The sequence below is a fragment of the Mesoplodon densirostris genome, chromosome 5 (assembly GCF_025265405.1).
Source record: "Mesoplodon densirostris isolate mMesDen1 chromosome 5, mMesDen1 primary haplotype, whole genome shotgun sequence".
NCBI classification, from domain to species: Eukaryota; Metazoa; Chordata; class Mammalia; order Artiodactyla; family Ziphiidae; genus Mesoplodon; species Mesoplodon densirostris.
Genome location: NC_082665.1, coordinates 61,887,349 through 61,904,442, shown reverse-complemented (window position 1 = coordinate 61,904,442; position 17,094 = coordinate 61,887,349). Strand labels below are relative to the sequence as shown.

The 17,094-nt window shown below is 34.2% G+C and overlaps 1 long non-coding RNA gene across 1 annotated transcript in view; it reads left to right on the top strand.

Moving 5' to 3' along the window:
* Nucleotides 1–17,094, top strand: part of LOC132490713 (uncharacterized) — a 242,906-nt gene that overhangs the window by 173,340 nt on the left and 52,472 nt on the right. Inside the window, exon 3 of the long non-coding RNA XR_009532594.1 lies at nt 14,453–14,504. This is a non-coding gene — a long non-coding RNA (uncharacterized LOC132490713). The remainder of the gene's footprint in view (nt 1–14,452; nt 14,505–17,094) is intronic.

The following is a 17,094-nucleotide window of genomic DNA, read 5'->3' as shown; positions in this document are numbered from 1 at the left end:
CCTTACAGAAGATGCACAGTAAGTATATTAATGTATCTAGCACTTGATTTGGATCATGTTGCCCTAATTCTTCAGTGGCTCTCATATTTCTGTGTCATATCAAAAATTGTATGAGATTTTTTTCAAAGAAAATATCCTTTAACAGTTAACATCATGCAATGAATATGTGTGTGAGTGTGTGTGAGTGTGTGTGTGTGTGTGTGTGTGTGTGTGTGTAGTGGGAGCAGAGAAGAGGGAGACAGAGAGGTTAAAGAGTTTAGGTGGAAAAAGAGACTATTAGACTATTACGAAGAAAAAGACAGGTTAGGTTAGGAGGGGAGATAGGGCGAGCATGGGGAGTGGGCGAGATTGCATTGATAAGACAGCTTGTACCTAAACAAGACAAATCTTTGGCAAGGTTGGTTTAATTGTTTTCAGTGAGGCAGATGAACTGTAGCAGAGACAATAAACTATTCTAATTCCAATCTGCCCTCCCCTTCAACTCCTTAAATCTGACTTCTTTTCACATATAGCTAAACTGGTGCTTTTTGCTGACACCTGAGTGAAGTTGAGAGGTTTGCACTTACACTCAATTTTTGGCACTCTATGATTTGTACTGTACTCATGTCTACAGGGGAAAATTGGTCCTTCTGAGTACAGAGTAGGTGACTGTCAGCTTGATTGTGTGTGAAAGCTTCTAATGTATCATGTGATATTAACAGGAACCCAGTATCAGCAAACCTGTGTTCTTTTGGAACTGCTTTTCTTCAACATTCTCTATACGTAACAAGAGCATAGGTAATAAAGGTATTCAAGTCTCACAGGTGAGACGTGAACACTTCATCCTCTTTTGCAAATATTGCAACATTTTGTGGTTCTCCTTCATATCAGAAAAGAGAAAAAAATCTTTCCAATTATTTATTTAATGAATCAGTTACTTTATGGAGCTTTTGAAAATGTTATTTTTCAGATAGATTCAACAGTCTTATTCCTATTGTGTAATTTAGTGGTAAGCTTTCCACGTTCATCTTACCTGGGAAGTTCAAGCATTTTATGACCTCAAAAAGCCTGATCCTTGTTTTGTATAGATAATTACCTAAATGTTCCCATTATTTAGAATGGATATTTCAACCATCTCAAGGTTTACTTTTACTAGGATTCTCAAGTGTTTTCATTTATTGAATACTGAATCCAATTGAAGCAGCTTTTATAATATTATCTAAAATCTTATATTTTCTTATTTTATTTTAAAATTCATAGTTGTATGACATGCTGATGTAGCTTAATTGTAAACTTTACATTTAGATTTTACAGTTTTAGCATTTGTGCAAAAGCCTAGTTGAAGCTTAAAAAATATTTTGCCACCATAGGTTCTGGAGATTTATATGGCCAGAACAGATAAAGCAGAATTTCATGTTGGAAAGGTAGAGTACAGTTTATTGGTTATTACAAATAGAAGGCCTGATAACTTAATGAAAGCTGATTGGCAGTAGGATTTATCATAGCAACTGTAATACAGAGAATAGAAAATGATAATGTTACTAATTAATAAATAATGCATCTCATGACAATGTGGATCAATGTACTATCATTTAGAATCTTTACCAGGCAAGTTTTATTTAATTGTGTAGCTATTTTGGTGTTGGGATACAATTTTGAGAAGCTTAAAATACCTTTTGAGATGGTTATCAACCCGAATCAGGTAAAGGAGTATTTAGTACTTCAGATATAGGAAGGTTTATTTTAATTGGGAAATTTAGAAGACCTAAAAGATTTTGAGGAAGAAACAATTCTTGTAATGAATGTAATGAAAATGTAGCTTGAAATGGCTTGACAACATTTTCAATAAAATACTGGAAGAAAAATCAGTAAATATCTTGAAGACAAAGGAATCATGACCAATGAACAAGATGAGTTTATTACAAACAAATCATGTCTGACAAAATTAATAGTTGTTTAAAATAGAATTGCAGAATTAGCATGGGTAAAGGGAATGCATTTTTTAACTTCAACTGAGTATTTGTTGTAGCTTTTCAAAAATAATTTAAAAATTAGGATACAAATAATCTAATGGAATGAATATTTATGGAAAGACAATAAGTCTACTTAAGACCAAAATATAGTGCCAAAAATATACCCAAATTGGGATTAGGTGGCAGTGACAAGGGTGACCTGAGAGGTTTGGGTCCTCCATAATCTCTATTGATCCCCTTAAATACTCATACAATTCATGTAAAAGCAACATGCATATCACATAAAGATGGCTTCTAATACAAGTTCTCCTAGTGCCCCTTCTAATCATATTTTGTTGCTCTGTTTGCCCTATATAGAAATTCCATAGGCTTTACTGATGGATTTAGATCAATGATAAACAAATCTGTCTTACTCTCTGTTTTGTTTGTTTTTAATTGAGGTATAGTTGACATATAACGTTATATTAGTTTCAGGTGTACAACATAACTGTTTGATACTGTATATGTATATATTGCAAAATGATCACCACAGTAAGTCTAATTAACACCCATTACCCCACATAGTTAGTTTTTTCCTTTTACTTTTAAGATCTATTCTCTTGGCAACTTTCAAGTATACAATACAGTATTATTAACTATATAGTCACTATTATGTACATTACATTCCCAGGACTTATTTATTTTATAGCTGCAAGTTTGTATCTTTTGACCACATTCACCCATTTTGCCCACTCCCCCCGGCCCCCCCCCTGCCCCCCAGCTCTGGCAACTACCAATCCCAATCTCTTCTCTGTATCTACAGTACATTTTTTTTTGTAGATTCCATAAGATTCCATTATATATAAGAGAGATCATATGGTATTTGTCTTTCTCTGCCTGACTTGTTTCATTTAACATAATGCCCTCAGGGTCCATTCATGTTGTCACAAGTGGCAGGATTTCCTTCTTTTTATGGCTGAATAATATTCCATTGTATATATAAAACAGTTTAAAAAAATCCATTCATCCATGGATGGGTATTCAGGTTGTTTCCAAGTCTTGGCTATTGTAAATAATGCTACAATGAACATGAGGGTGCAGATATCTTTTCAAGGTAGTGTTTTCATTTCCTATGGATAAATAACCAGAAATGGAATTGCTGGATTATATGGTAGTTCTGTTTAATTTTTTGAGAAACGTACATGCATTTTTCATAGTGGCTGCACCAATTTACATTTCTACCAACAGTGCATAAAATATCCCTTTTCTTCAACACTTGTTATTTCTTGCCTTTTTGGTAATAGCCATTTTGACAGTTGTGACATGATATTTCATTGTGATTTTTTTGTTTGTTTCTTTTGGAACAGAGAAAGGTTTATTGCAAGGGCCAAGCAGGGAGAACAGGCAGCTCATTCTCCAAAGACCTGAACTCCCTAATGGTTTTCAGGGAAGATTTTTTTAAAGGCAACATTTGGGGTGATGACTTCAGGGTTTATGACTTTCTTCTGATTGGTTGGTGATAAGGTAACAAGGGTGATGTTCCAGGAATCTCAATCATCAACCTCTGCTTCCCACTAGTCTAGGGTCTCAGCATGATGTCACCATCCTCCACCTGAGTAGGGCCCTTAGTTCCTGCTGGTCTTAGAGAGTCTCCCAGAGAAGCAGGAGGCAACTGCAGCTCACCCTGGGGACGTAGACCCCGGCAGCAGCCATTCCTGGGAGCTTCTCCCATCATGTGGACATTGGTGCTGGTGGGCACCAGCTCAGAATGTCATTGTAGCTTTGATTTGCATTTACGTGATGATCCCACTCTCTATTTTTTAAATGAAGTTTTTTTTTTGAAATACAGGCATCCTTGTTTATGTATTTATTGTCTTTGGCTGCTTTCCTGCTACAATGGCAGAGTTGAGTATTTGAGACAGAAACTGCATAACCTACAAAACCTAAAATATTTATCATATAGCCCTTTACAGGTAGTCTGCTGATCCCTGGTTTACATGAATTTTTTTATCCTTTAGAAGCATTAGAATTGTTGTCAAGTCTGGGCATAGGTAGAATATTTGTACACTGTATAAAGGAGGGAGTTAATATGTACATGTTACTACTCTTAGGGTTTAGTCTTACACTAAATCTTCTGTGTTTCATGGGGACTGACCCATCCGTTTCAGCAATAAAGGTCAAAAATGACATATGTGACACTGTCACTGCCTTCACTCTGTTCTATTCAACTTTCCTTGACATCATAAAAGTTGATGATGATATATCAATAGGTTTAATGGGGGAAATGTGAAGGGAACTGTGACTGAGAAAAACAGTGTTGTTAGTCTTAAATATGGAGGCATTTTTGGTCTTATTCTGTAAAAATCTATTTTGTTTAGAAATCTTTCAAAATAAGCGTCATCAAATTTATCTTGGACCTTTCTCCCAAAGTACTTATATTAGGAAGAGAGCATTCCTCAGCCTGCGATTCAACTAAAAAAAAATCACCTGTGCATGGTAGGTGCTTGATAAATATTTATGGCTTGAATATTAACTTCATAATTACTTTTTTGTGTTTGTTTATTCATTCCTCAGATATATGAGTGCTCACTGCGTGCCAGGCATAATGCCCAGAAACAAGTGATTTGGCAGTGGATAGTGTATAGCTCTCCCTAATGTGGGGAGATGGGCAATGAATGAGTTCATAAATTTAAAAAATAATGATTGCAGAGAGTGATAAAGAGTGATTTGTATCAGAAAGGGTGGATAATGGGATAAAGAGTAACAAGGTACCATTTGAGCTAAGATTGAATGATGAGAAGTGGAAGCCACCATGAAATGATCTGGGAGAAGAGCCTTTAGAAGAACAAGTTCAAAAACCCCAACCAGTTGTGGCCTCACAAAGGAATAGAAAGAAGACCAGTGTATCTAGATCCTAGCGAAAGAGTTTGTGTGTATGTGTGTGTTGTGTTAATTTAGGATCCACCATGTTTTGTGTCTGTGGGAGAGTGTTAGTAACACGGTGGCCCTCTGTATGTTTTCTTAGGTACCCAAAGAATCAATAGTTTTTAAACAGATATGTAGGTTTTTGAAGTCAAATGAGAGTGACTGAATTAATTTTATTTGAATCAATTTTTGTTGAATCCAAGAGAAGGTCATGAATAGGTGTCTGGATAGGAATAAGAGAAGAGTGGGAAGGGAGAAAGAATTCACATAGAGTTTTAGAGAAATTGGAGGTTAGCACTTGGTTCTTTGGCTCCAAGACTGTGTAGATTTCAGTTACATGAACACTCCTAGACACACTGTAGGCTCAAAAAAACGTTTGCTGAATCAATGTATATTGGTTTGAAATCTTACCTGATTGGATTGGAGGGTACAATTTCAGCATTACTTTTGAAGAGAGGATACATAATGGAACCAGATTATGGAGGACTCTGAAAACCAAGCACAAAGGATTTGATATTGTAAGTGGTTGGGAATCATTATAGGGAATAAGATAATAACTTGATTTCCAAATATTTGTTTTATTATGGTATGTAGGATGATTTAAAGACAGAAGGAGCCAAGGATGGCTCCAGGCATACTTTCTATTTTAACCAGGTTCTCATTCTCAGCCTGGTTTGGCTACATTGCAATCAATTACTTCATAACAGTCCCTGGGTCTAATAAAGGAAAGCTGTCTCAGTTACCAAGGTCCTTTTTGTTCTGTAGTCTTGCATCTGTATTTGTATTTGACTTTTGCTGTACCTTCTTTCCTGTCTATGTGATCTTTAACAATTTTTCAGGACTCTGAACATTCTGCTTTATTTTGCCTTTTTATATTTGTCTCTCACTGGTACCTCCTTGATTGTATTTACATGTAGGGAGTAATTCAATAAAAGTTAAATGGAACAAGTTTAAAATGGAAAGCTTTCCTATACAAACTGTAAGGATGGGATTTCCTTCCTTCCTCCCTCCCTCCCTCTCTCCCTCCCTTCCTTCCCATCTTTCTTTCTTTCTCTTCCTCCCTCCCTCCCTCCTTTCCTCCCTCCCTTCCTCCCTCTCTCTTTCCCTTCCTTTCTTCCTTCCTTTCTTTCTCCCTTTCCTTCCTTTCTTCCTTCCTTCCTTCCTCCCTCCCTCCCTCCCTCCCTCTCTCTCTCTCTGTCTCTTTCTTTCTCTCTCTCTTTCTTTCTTTCATCAAATTTTACTCTTAATGGGACTACTCAAAATGTAAAGGTTGGTACACTGAAAGCAAATCCTGAGCAACAAATTGGTTGCTATCTCTGTGAACACTCAATCTGTCAGTGAGAAAGATATGCCAAGAAAATTTTCATGTTGTGGCAGGTTTGGCCACTAAAGCAACTTGCCTGCCCTCACTAAATATACATTTTACTTTAATATTTCTATTTCATAGAAACTATTTCAGACAAGAAAGTAAAAAGCATATAATATGGTTTGTTCCTTTCTTCAGACAAATTTGGAACAACAGTCTTACCTTTGGGAGCTGTTATTATGATAATATGGCCCACTTATCTTATCTTGGTTGGCCCTCACAATAATATATAATCATTCAATTTTGTATCTCATCAGAGCTATTTCTGAAAAGGAAATGAGGGGTCAGCTTTTATCATAGGATTTTCCTCTGAGTAGTTGACTCTGGGAAATTTACAAGGGTATATAACTGTCACAAAGGTGGTGTTAGGTTTGTTAGTAACTTATGAACAACTCCTCAGATGGCTATGTCTGAGCACAACACTATGAATATTTCTTGTATAGTAGTGAAGAGGTGGACTTGTGTTAAATATAAAACCACGCAAGAAAACCCATCACCTCATGAAGGATCGAAACTGCAAATGTAGTATGGTTTGTAGGAGTATAGACTCTGCAGGAAGATTGAATGGGTGTGAATCCTGGTTTTGCCACTCAGTAGAGAGGTAATCTTTGGCAAATTTCCTAATCTCTTTGTGCTTCAGTTTACACATCAATAAAATAGGGATAATGATATCTGATTTTGAGGTAACTACCTCTTAGAGGTTTTTTTTTTAATTTTACATTAAGTAAATATACATAAAAGTACTTAGAACAAAACCCGAATACAGGAAATGCTTATGTATTTGCTATTTTCTGATAATCTTCAGAAGTAAAGGTAAAAATTAAGTAGCTCTCTCTCTGATCCTGCCTTCTCTAAGAGTTACAAATGTATAAGAAAATTGTTGCCACTTCTAGAATGTGGAATGATTTGAAAGCACTATTTTGTTTTAAAACTCAAAGCAATGGTAGTACAATTGTCCTAAAAGGAGACATTATTTAACATTTAGGTTAAGGTTAAATTAAGCAGAATTGTTTTTATACCCCTCTTTTTGAAAAAAGGAGACAAATCATAAGATGATAGTTCCTTATTAGGGGCATCTTCAAAAAGCAACTTTAAACATCCCTGTTATGTCTTGAGATCACTGTGCAGTCAGTACAGTCTCCTATGTCTACCTACTTAGAATTCTGTAAAATTAGAAGACAAGTGGTCTTTACGTGGGTTCGTGGACTCCTGGAAATTTTATTCAAAATTTTGTGAACATGTACACTTTCCTAGAGAAAGAGATTCTTGGTTTTTATCATCTTCTCAGAGAGAATTATGATCCCCCAAAAGAGTAAGAACCATCCTCTGAAGCAATATAATTTTTTTGTTTTCAGTGAAGATAAAAGTATAATACCCTATTTACCAAGGCAGAAAAATCGAATAGTATATTTTAGGTTTTTAGTTAAAAGGATCAAAATGAAAATTTTATTCTCCCTGGTGAACACTTAGCTAGCCAGAAAATTTAATAGCCAGAATTCCAGGTAATCAATGCTTACTTATGTCAAGCAGCAATCATTCTTCAGTATATTAGCTGAGTTGGTACTTTGTCCAGAGAAAATGGTGATTTTTGTCTACTCTTCATTCTTTCTTGTCCTAGTTTCAGAATTATTAACATTTGCAATAGTTTCATAATTGTATGTTTCTTATGATATGCTTAGGAGTAAAAGCATTATATAAATGCTTGCTTCAAAACCATTATTATATCAATCTCATTAATATAGTTTAGTACAGAATATTTCTACTCATTCTGTCCAAAGGCACTGTGGAATAAAGTATCTGAAAGAGGACAAGGGGAAGTTGGAAGAAAGGGAATTTTATTGAACTCTGAAATCTTAAAAATGTGTTGTACTTCTTATGCACTTATGCAAACGTTTAAATTCACATTTACTTTGGTGTTTTTAGTTGCTTTTATTAAAATGTCTTAATAGAATATTTTTATTTATTTATTTATTTTATTTATTTATTTTTCTAGTAGGTCTGTGTCTTTATTCCTGTCTTACCCCTATGTTCTTCATGACATTTTTTTTCTTAAATTCCATATATATGTGTCAGCATACAGTATTTGTCTTTCTCTTTCTGACTTACTTCACTCTGTATGACAGACTCTAGGTCCATCCACCTCATTACAAATAGCTCAATTTCATTTCTTTTTATGGCTGAGTAATATTCCATTGTATATATGTGCCACATCTTCTTTACCCATTCATCCGATGATGGACACTTAGGTTGTTTCCATCTCCGGGCTATTGTAAATAGGGCTGCTATGAACATTTTGGTACATGTCTCTTTTTGAATTATGGTTTTCTCAGGGTATATGCCCAGTAGTGGGATTGCTGGGTCATATGGTAGTTCTATTTGTATTTTTTTAAGGAACCTCCATACCGTTCTCCATAGTGGCTGTACCAATTCACATTCCCACCAGCAGTGCAAGAGTGTTCCCTTTTTTCCACACCCTCTCCAGCATTTATTGTTTCTAGATTTTTTTGATGATGGCCATTCTGACTGGTGTGAGATGATATCTCATTGTAGTTTTGATTTGCATTTCTCTAATGAGTAAAGATGTTGAGCATCCTTTCATGTGTTTGTTGGAAGTCTGTATATCTTCTGTGGAGAAATGTCTTTAATAGAATATTTTTAAATAATTGTTTTAGGGATCCTTAGAAAGGGTACACATTCCAAGCTCAAACACTTTGTTTAAAGTTTTTAATTGAAGGAGGTTAAGTAAATAATTCAGAAATGCATTCTGTTTACCTGTTAATAATTAAGCAGGTTACACTATGTACTTTTTATAGTCATGGTGTTTTAATTTATTTATTTGTTGGTGTGTTGGTTTTTAAGATTTTATTTAAGGCATTCTGCTATTGGGAAATAAAATAAACTGAGTAAAGCTGCACATTATAAAGGAAATGGCTTGGGTTACTTTTAAAGAGACAAGTGAGAAAAAAAAAAAGAATTGATTGGATTTTAGGGTTAAAGGCAGTATTTAGTACATAATCTTTCTGAACTTTTCCCCTCTATTTGAAAGGGAAACTGAAATACCTAACAGAAAGAATAATTGAGTCAGGTGAATGGTCTGCCCTAGAGCTCTGGCTCAATGGAATTTGATTTGATTTTAGATGGCTTTAGTGTAGGGTTTAGCCAGGTCACTTTTATGGATTCTTGGAGAAGTCTACCATAGAACTTACCAGATTCTCTGGTGTTTCAAAAACTTTGATAATACCCAAAGCCAGAATGAATACCTCCACCTTCAGAAGCACCATTATGGATGAACTAGAACTAAATTAGTCTTTTCTAGTCTTAGAATATGTCTTATCCTCTTGACCATGTATGTACAGGTTCTTTCTTTCTGATGTTCTTTAAGGATTGTAAATTGGTTTTCATTTGGCATCTTTGATCAGATACAACCAAAGTTTGTATTTAAATTTATATTTAGTGATGAAGACATTTTCTGTAATTATTGATAACAAATAGTCTTTAACAGTTTCTATTCATTTTGTCCCAGCCTGTCATTTGCTTAGTTTGAATTTTTACTTATTGGAAATTATACTCCTCCTACCTCTAAAACTGATGCTTCATTTGTTCTCATGGCAAATTTTGTTTGTCTCTCTGTAGCGGTCCTATTGCTGAAATTGATACATGTTTTATCTGTTTTCTCTTGTAGTAGTATGCTTACTGTATAAATATAACCTCAAACTTCTTAAATTTTCTATTCCAGGCTGTGCCTTTCCTTGAAAATTTGATCAAATATGTGGACAATTAAAATTTGGCTTCTAGGAATCTAATAGGTACCATTATGTGTGATTGCTGTTTTATTTTTTTTAACAAATCTTATTTTTCTTTCCTTTTACTTTCTTTTTTTTGCTTTGTTGTTCTATTTCTTCCCTCCCTCACTCCATCTTCTTCCCTTCTTTACCTCTTTTTTAAAAATCTATGCAGTTAATGGAGGTGGCCTTCACCGAAAATAGGACAGATAGACATTTTCAAATGGCTTTCTTAACATTCAGGAAATCTAATGATATATCATCTAATTTTTTTTCTGCAGCATAGACTAAGTGTCTTGTTTTAGTGATTTTTTTGTGTTTATGAAAAGTAATTTGTATGTATTGTAGAATATTTGGAAGGAAATTGTAAAAAGAAAAATATCTATTATATCTTAATATCTGAGATAAGTACTGGGGATAATTTAGTATATAGGTGCTTACATGCTTTTTATAATACATATTTTTTTCTAATACATATGTACGCACACATACATATAGATCAACATTCATATATGCATATGACCAAAAATTTGCATAGTTTATGTATATTATGTATACACAAATTATTAAAAATTGCTATCTTAATATCATTACCATTTTACAACCTGAATTTTAAGCTTAATGGTGTATTATAAATTTTTACTTGCCATATTTAATGGAAGCTTATCATTATATCACATAAAATTTATTTATCCAGTTAACTATTATGGAGTATTTAGGTTATTTTAATTTGCATTTCTTTCATTGCAATTACAGATTAATATTGTTTCATATATATCTGAAGTTTCTTCTGTTGTGAATTACTTGTTCATTTGAAAAACAGATATTTTCTTTCTTTCTTTCTAGATAAAGACTGTTAACACAATGAATATCATATATGTTAAAAATATTTGTCTTCATTTGTTGTAGACATCTTAATTTTGTTCAAGATACTTTTGGATTTATAAAAGTTTTAATTTTAAGTAGTCAAATTCATAAATCTTTGTGCTTATGTTATATACTATTACTTATGTGCTTCAAAAGCCCTTCTTACCTTGGAGTTCAGAAAATTATATACATAAGTTTTCTTAAAGCTCTTTGATTATTTTACTTACTATATTCAGATATATCAATCTGATTTTTATTTTGGTGCATGGCAAAGGTAGGGAACAATTTGTTTTTTTGGTCATTTAATGAGTCAACTATCTCAACACTCTGGAAATGCAACCTGTAATATTTACCCCATACTGAAGTCCCTATGGTCTGTTCTACAGATCTGTCTCTTCCAATGTCAGTTACCACACTGTCACTTATATTTTAGTCTTTGGTAAAAGCTAACCTTGTTTTCTACTTCTTTGCTGCAGAGCCAATACCTAATACTTGTTATTTTTTTATTGTAATCTCCTATTCTCTTTTATCACTTAAAAAAATTAAACTAGCTTTAAAGCATCAGAACTACTAAAAATAATTTTAGTTCAATTCAGTTCAACAAAGATTTATTGACTGTTCACTATACACCAGGCCCTGTGCTTGTATTAGGAACATATAAATGAATCAGCTGCCTGCGCTGTAGGGTTCTTGTGCTAGAAACATGTATTAATCTGATGGAGGCAGACAAAGAACGTGTGAATGGTCAAGATAGTGGGCTAGTATCAATACCTTCATTTTTTTCTGATTATTTCTTACTCTTTTTTTATCTATGACTTATTGGCTCTAACCATTTTATATATTTTCACTTTTTCCTTTCTTTTTAATCCATAAATTATTAGTTATTAAGTGACATTGATTCAACAGAATTAGATTGATTTAGGCATATGAAATATGGTAACTTTCTCATATTCATATGGTCTGTTTTTCTAATTACTGAACTGATAATTGTGTCTTCATATTTTCAATTCTATAAATGTTTAGTGATTTCTTTCTAGGCACTATTTAAGGAGCTGTAGGGAAAGAAAAATGGATGTCTTTGACAAATTTATAATCTAGTAGGAGAATTCACCATTTATAAAAATAATAGCAACATAATAAAATACTAGTTATTGAGAGTACTGTTTGCAAGCCACAATACTAAGAAAGGTAGTGTGTATCTCCTTTAATCCTTATAACAGCCCATATAGCCCCAGATATTTTTTTTTTTGACTCTTTTCCTTACTTCACTCAGGAATTTCTTATTGTTGCCCTCTCTGAGAAGATTTTCTGTCCAGACCTATCTAAAATGTCAGCCCATGTAACTCTCAATGCTATTACCTTGCTTTGTTTGTCCTCTTAGTATTAATTATAGGACATTATTGGTTTAATGATTTTTTTGCTTATTGTTTGTTTCCCCTGCTAGAATGAATATTGAGTGAAAGACTATGAAAAATGGGTTGTAGAAGTTTGCAGTTACAAAAGGTCAAAGTTTAATATATAACATTTAACTTCTTTAAGCTTAAATTGTTTCATCTGTAAATAGATGTAGACTTAGTGCCTTTTCATAGGTTGGTCAGGCTGTTGATTCTTTCCTTCAATAAATATTCATTGATCTCCTACTATGTAGCAGACACTATTCATATAAATGGGGGATACAGTGAGAGACAGGACCTGACCTCATGGCCCTTCCATTCTAGTAGAGAAGACAGACAATAAATAAATAAAAATTACTTTTATAAAATATCATGTAATGGCCAAATTAATTTCCTCCAAAGTATCCCTCCCCACCTCATCCCTACAACCTAAACATTTTTTTTTCTTTTCCATTCCTAGTTATCCTCTGTTTATCCATTATTAATGGTTATTATCTCACTCCTCCTAGCAGATTCTAATTTTCAGAGCTTCTTCTGAAGTTGGTGTTGCAGAATAAGTGTGGTATTACTCGGGTACCCTGACTATAGCAGAACTATCACCTTCCTTTTCTGGATCCCATTTATTTATTAGTACAGCATAAGCTCAGGATCGCTGGTATGGTTTGTTGTTTGAGTCTTTGTTTTCCCTTTGTTTCTGCATCTTAAAGATCTAGTCAGTTAAAACCCTTAGACCTTCTTCATTTTAATAGAACTTTTACTGTAGATGTACTCGTTTACAGGATTGGCTTATGTTTATCTATGCATTTCCATTAGTAAAACTGCTTTTGAGACTTTGAATGGCTGAATAGCTGGAGATTATTAGTAAATATGACATCAAGGTCCTCAATGAGATTTCATAGCAAATTTAGAGAGATCATTTTCCGAGGACATACAATATCAAACTCAATTTTTAATAGGAGAGTTGTTTCTAGTTAAACCTTTTTATATTTTAACTCACCAAATTGGCTTTAAAGTCACCTCAGCATCCTGCCTGCTTTACTGCTCCCAGCCCTAGTTTTCATTCTATACTATCAAAAGCATTTGGTCAGAAGATAGTTTAAAAGTGACTGACCCATTTGTTTGACATCCCTGCCTCCAAATCTGAGTAGGACCCTCCTATTAGCTTTGCTTGCTGAGACAGGGATCATAAAGCCATGTTTTAATATCAGTGCATTAGGTACTAAAGACCAGTTCAAGCTCTATTGAGCATGTTACCCTCTACTCCCTGTTTCTTTCCACCCATTTACTTTTTATTCTCTTTAGATTATCTTTTTTATGAAAATCTCTCCAACCTCACTCATATTTTGAGGACAGGGCTTGTATTTTATCTTTGTATACTTCCTAACTTACGAGTGCTTACCAGTGTATTATGGGTAGTAGATCTTTGCAAAATTTCTGGTAATTAAAAATAAACAAATAAATGTAATAAAGACTATTGGAGATTAGTGGGGTTTTTTAGATCAGTTTTTTAAATTTAAAAAATATAAATGGGGCTTCCCTGGTGGCGCAGTGGTTGAGAGTCCGCCTGCCGATGCAGGGGACACGGGTTCGTGCCCCGGTCCGGGAAGATCCCACATGCCACGGATCGGCTGGGCCCATGAGCCATGGCCGCTGAGCCTGCGCGTCCGGAGCCTGTGCTCCGCAAAGGGAGAGGCCACAACAGTGAGAGGCCCGCATACCGCAAAAAAAAAAAAAAAAAAAGTAAAAACATCTGTTTTTATAAATTAATAAAACTTCTAATAATACTATAATAAATATTATGTTCTCCATCTAAACCCTGTACACAGTGGTTTAAATTGTAAATTCATGCCATATTTTACTGAATACTTGTTCTGCACATAGACAAATTAATGTGTTAGCCTTTATTTTTCTTTTTAAAACTACTGATATTGGAGCTTCCCTGGCGGTCCAGTGATTAAGACCACACTTCCAGTGCAGGGGCCTTGGGTTCGATCCCTGGTCGGGGAACTAAGATCCTATGTGCTGCATGGAGCAGCCGAAACAAAACAAAACAAACAAAAAACTATAGATATTAGTTGGCATACACAAACTCAACTACCTACTTCTCATGACTAGTCATAAAGATATTATGGAAATGTAAATTGTTTCCTTGGCAGATTACTAAGTTTAAGTATTTCTCTTTTACAGTCACACAAAAAGAAGTGTTAAGAATTGCCCTTTGAGACTCTGAAGACTAAAGGTAATATCCAATGATATTTTCTTCAATAGGTTTTTATCTTCTTGGAAAGTTTCATAATTTTAAAGGCCTTGGGTTTACTGCCTCAGGTCTTTTCTTTATTGCCCTTTCGCACGTTAAATAAAATTTTCTATGTCTACCTAAAACAATCTGAAATTATAAGTCAAAAATAGAAGAAACCTTGTGTCATCTCAGAATATGTCACCCTAATTGGGTGTTGCTATATACCCCTTGATCCTTCTTTTTGGGAATGTATTATGGCCCCTCCCCTGTTTTTTAAATCAGTTTGGAACTCTTCTGATTTTATACCTTGCCCTTTTCTTAAATAGACACATTGGCTCAAAGTCAAAAAGTCAGTACCAATTCCTCTTCAGCAAGAGCTTTACAACTAACTATAATAAATAAAAATGCATTTTTGGGGAACAATGAAACCATGCAGACAAGATTTAGTGGCGACTCATAGTCAGAAATCCAGAATTTCAGGCAAGAACTTTACAATAGACTTGTGTTGCTGCATTGTGTATAAAGAGCTCATAGGGATTGAAGAAGGTTTCTGAAACAAGAGGGAACTGTAATTACTTTGCTTCTTACATGCATGGTTAGATCTTCCAGCGAGAATAACATGGTAGGGTAATTTATTATAGAAGAGTAAATCACAGATTACATTGGAGGGAGATGGGGTGGTGTGATCCAACCATCAGTTTTGTGAATACATACACTTAAGCATGTGTGATAGCTTGTTTTTAATTTCTTTACACCAGTGCACACCTCAAACATTCCGTTTAGCAGTGGGATATGCAAATTGTTCCAAATGCAGCAGCAGTACTTTCACCTGAATGTCAAAACTGTCAGAGAGCTTTAAATCAAATCTTTATAACATTTTAAAAAAACAGCCAGCCCTAAGATTGAGGCACCAAACTCACTGCAAAAACTTGATTCCCATACTTTCAAAAAGCTCCTGTATGTCAACAGGGTAATGTCAAAGTTCTCATTCACCTGCTTTCTAATTTTAACCTTTTAAGGATTTTATTTTATTTGGCTTAATTATGATATTTTCTACAAATTAATGATAAATGCCTTGATTAATAAAACCAAATGTCAGAGAAAATGACAACTTGATGAAAAATTAATACTCGGCAATATTTTAAGGTACAGAAGTACTAAAGATGTACTCTTAAATCTCATATCTTCATCAGCTCCTTTTGAAGGTAGGTAACCTTGCACTTAAGTTTTCACAGCCACATGTGTAGATGCATTTTAGCAGTATGATTTTCAGCTGTTGTTTTGACTGCTAGCTGTTATAGATATACATACATTTTTAGTTTTTCTTTTGCTTCATAATATTATTTATTTTTATTTAACAAAATCAAGGTAAACTATATTTTGGGTTGGTTATATTGTTGAAGCTATCATACTAAGAATCCAAATAGTAGTATGTGTGTGTGAGTGTGTGTGTATTTCAAGAGATCTCATGGTGTAAAATGTAGTAATTGGTGATTGGATATCTGCTACACTATTAATTCATTTGGTTATGAATATTTCAGCTGTTATATTTTAAAATTATTCAGTAAAAATAAGGAAAATGGATTTTTTATGGAGATTTTCTTAAAATATATTTTTCCTGAGCTTTCATTAAAAGACCTGAATACCAATAAAGAACTGTAACTTGCTTTCTTCTTATAAACAGTTGGTTAGATAAAAAACTGAATAGGAAATATGACTTTTACTTTTTCTCCTTTTACTGCAGATCATGGAGTTGAAAGATAAAAAATATCCCTTGTAGTTTTTCATCTTCACAAATATCAGGATGATTTTTAAATATGAATACTTAAAAATTCTATTATATGTTATGTGGAAATGGTACTATGCAGGATTATAGTCCATGTTAGTTTTATTTTCATATTTCAGAGATAAAGCTGCCAACCAAATGAGGGAAGGCACAATGACCTCTTCTGTGCTGTGCTTTTGCTTGGTTTGGTTGTTCAGAGATAAAAAGACCCACGTAATATACTGTCAGTGAAATGGACTCACTTTGACCATCTGTTCATGTAATGACATACCTATCAACAGAAATTTTTGCCAACTAATGTTAAAGCCACTTTTTTCTGTAACATACTGGGAACTTCTGGGTAGGTGTTTCAGGTATGTTGATAAGCACAGTAAGATAAATAGAGAGGAGTGTTGGTCAATATCCTGTAAATACAATATATGCCAACCCCAGGGAAAAACATTCTTCAATGGAGATTTCTAGTACAGTTTAAAATTGGAGATGGATTGTGCTGAATCTTCCCTTAGCTGGCTCTAGGTTTTATTGTTTCTGTGTGTTGCCTGGTTCCAGGCATCCAGTCTGTACTGGCAAAGCTACTTGATGAGGAGGGGCCACCAACATCTCTGCCCTGACTGCTTACATACCTGCCATGAATAATAAATCTGTCAACTAGTTATCACTGCGTTGTAACTGTCTCTCTTCCTTCTTAGCTGATCACTGCCCAGAGGAGTTTAAGTTCCATTGTAACACAAGGCTTCTGTTATGTTTCTATACCTGCATTTATTTGTATGCAAAAGCATTCATTCTTCCTTTTTTCATATACCA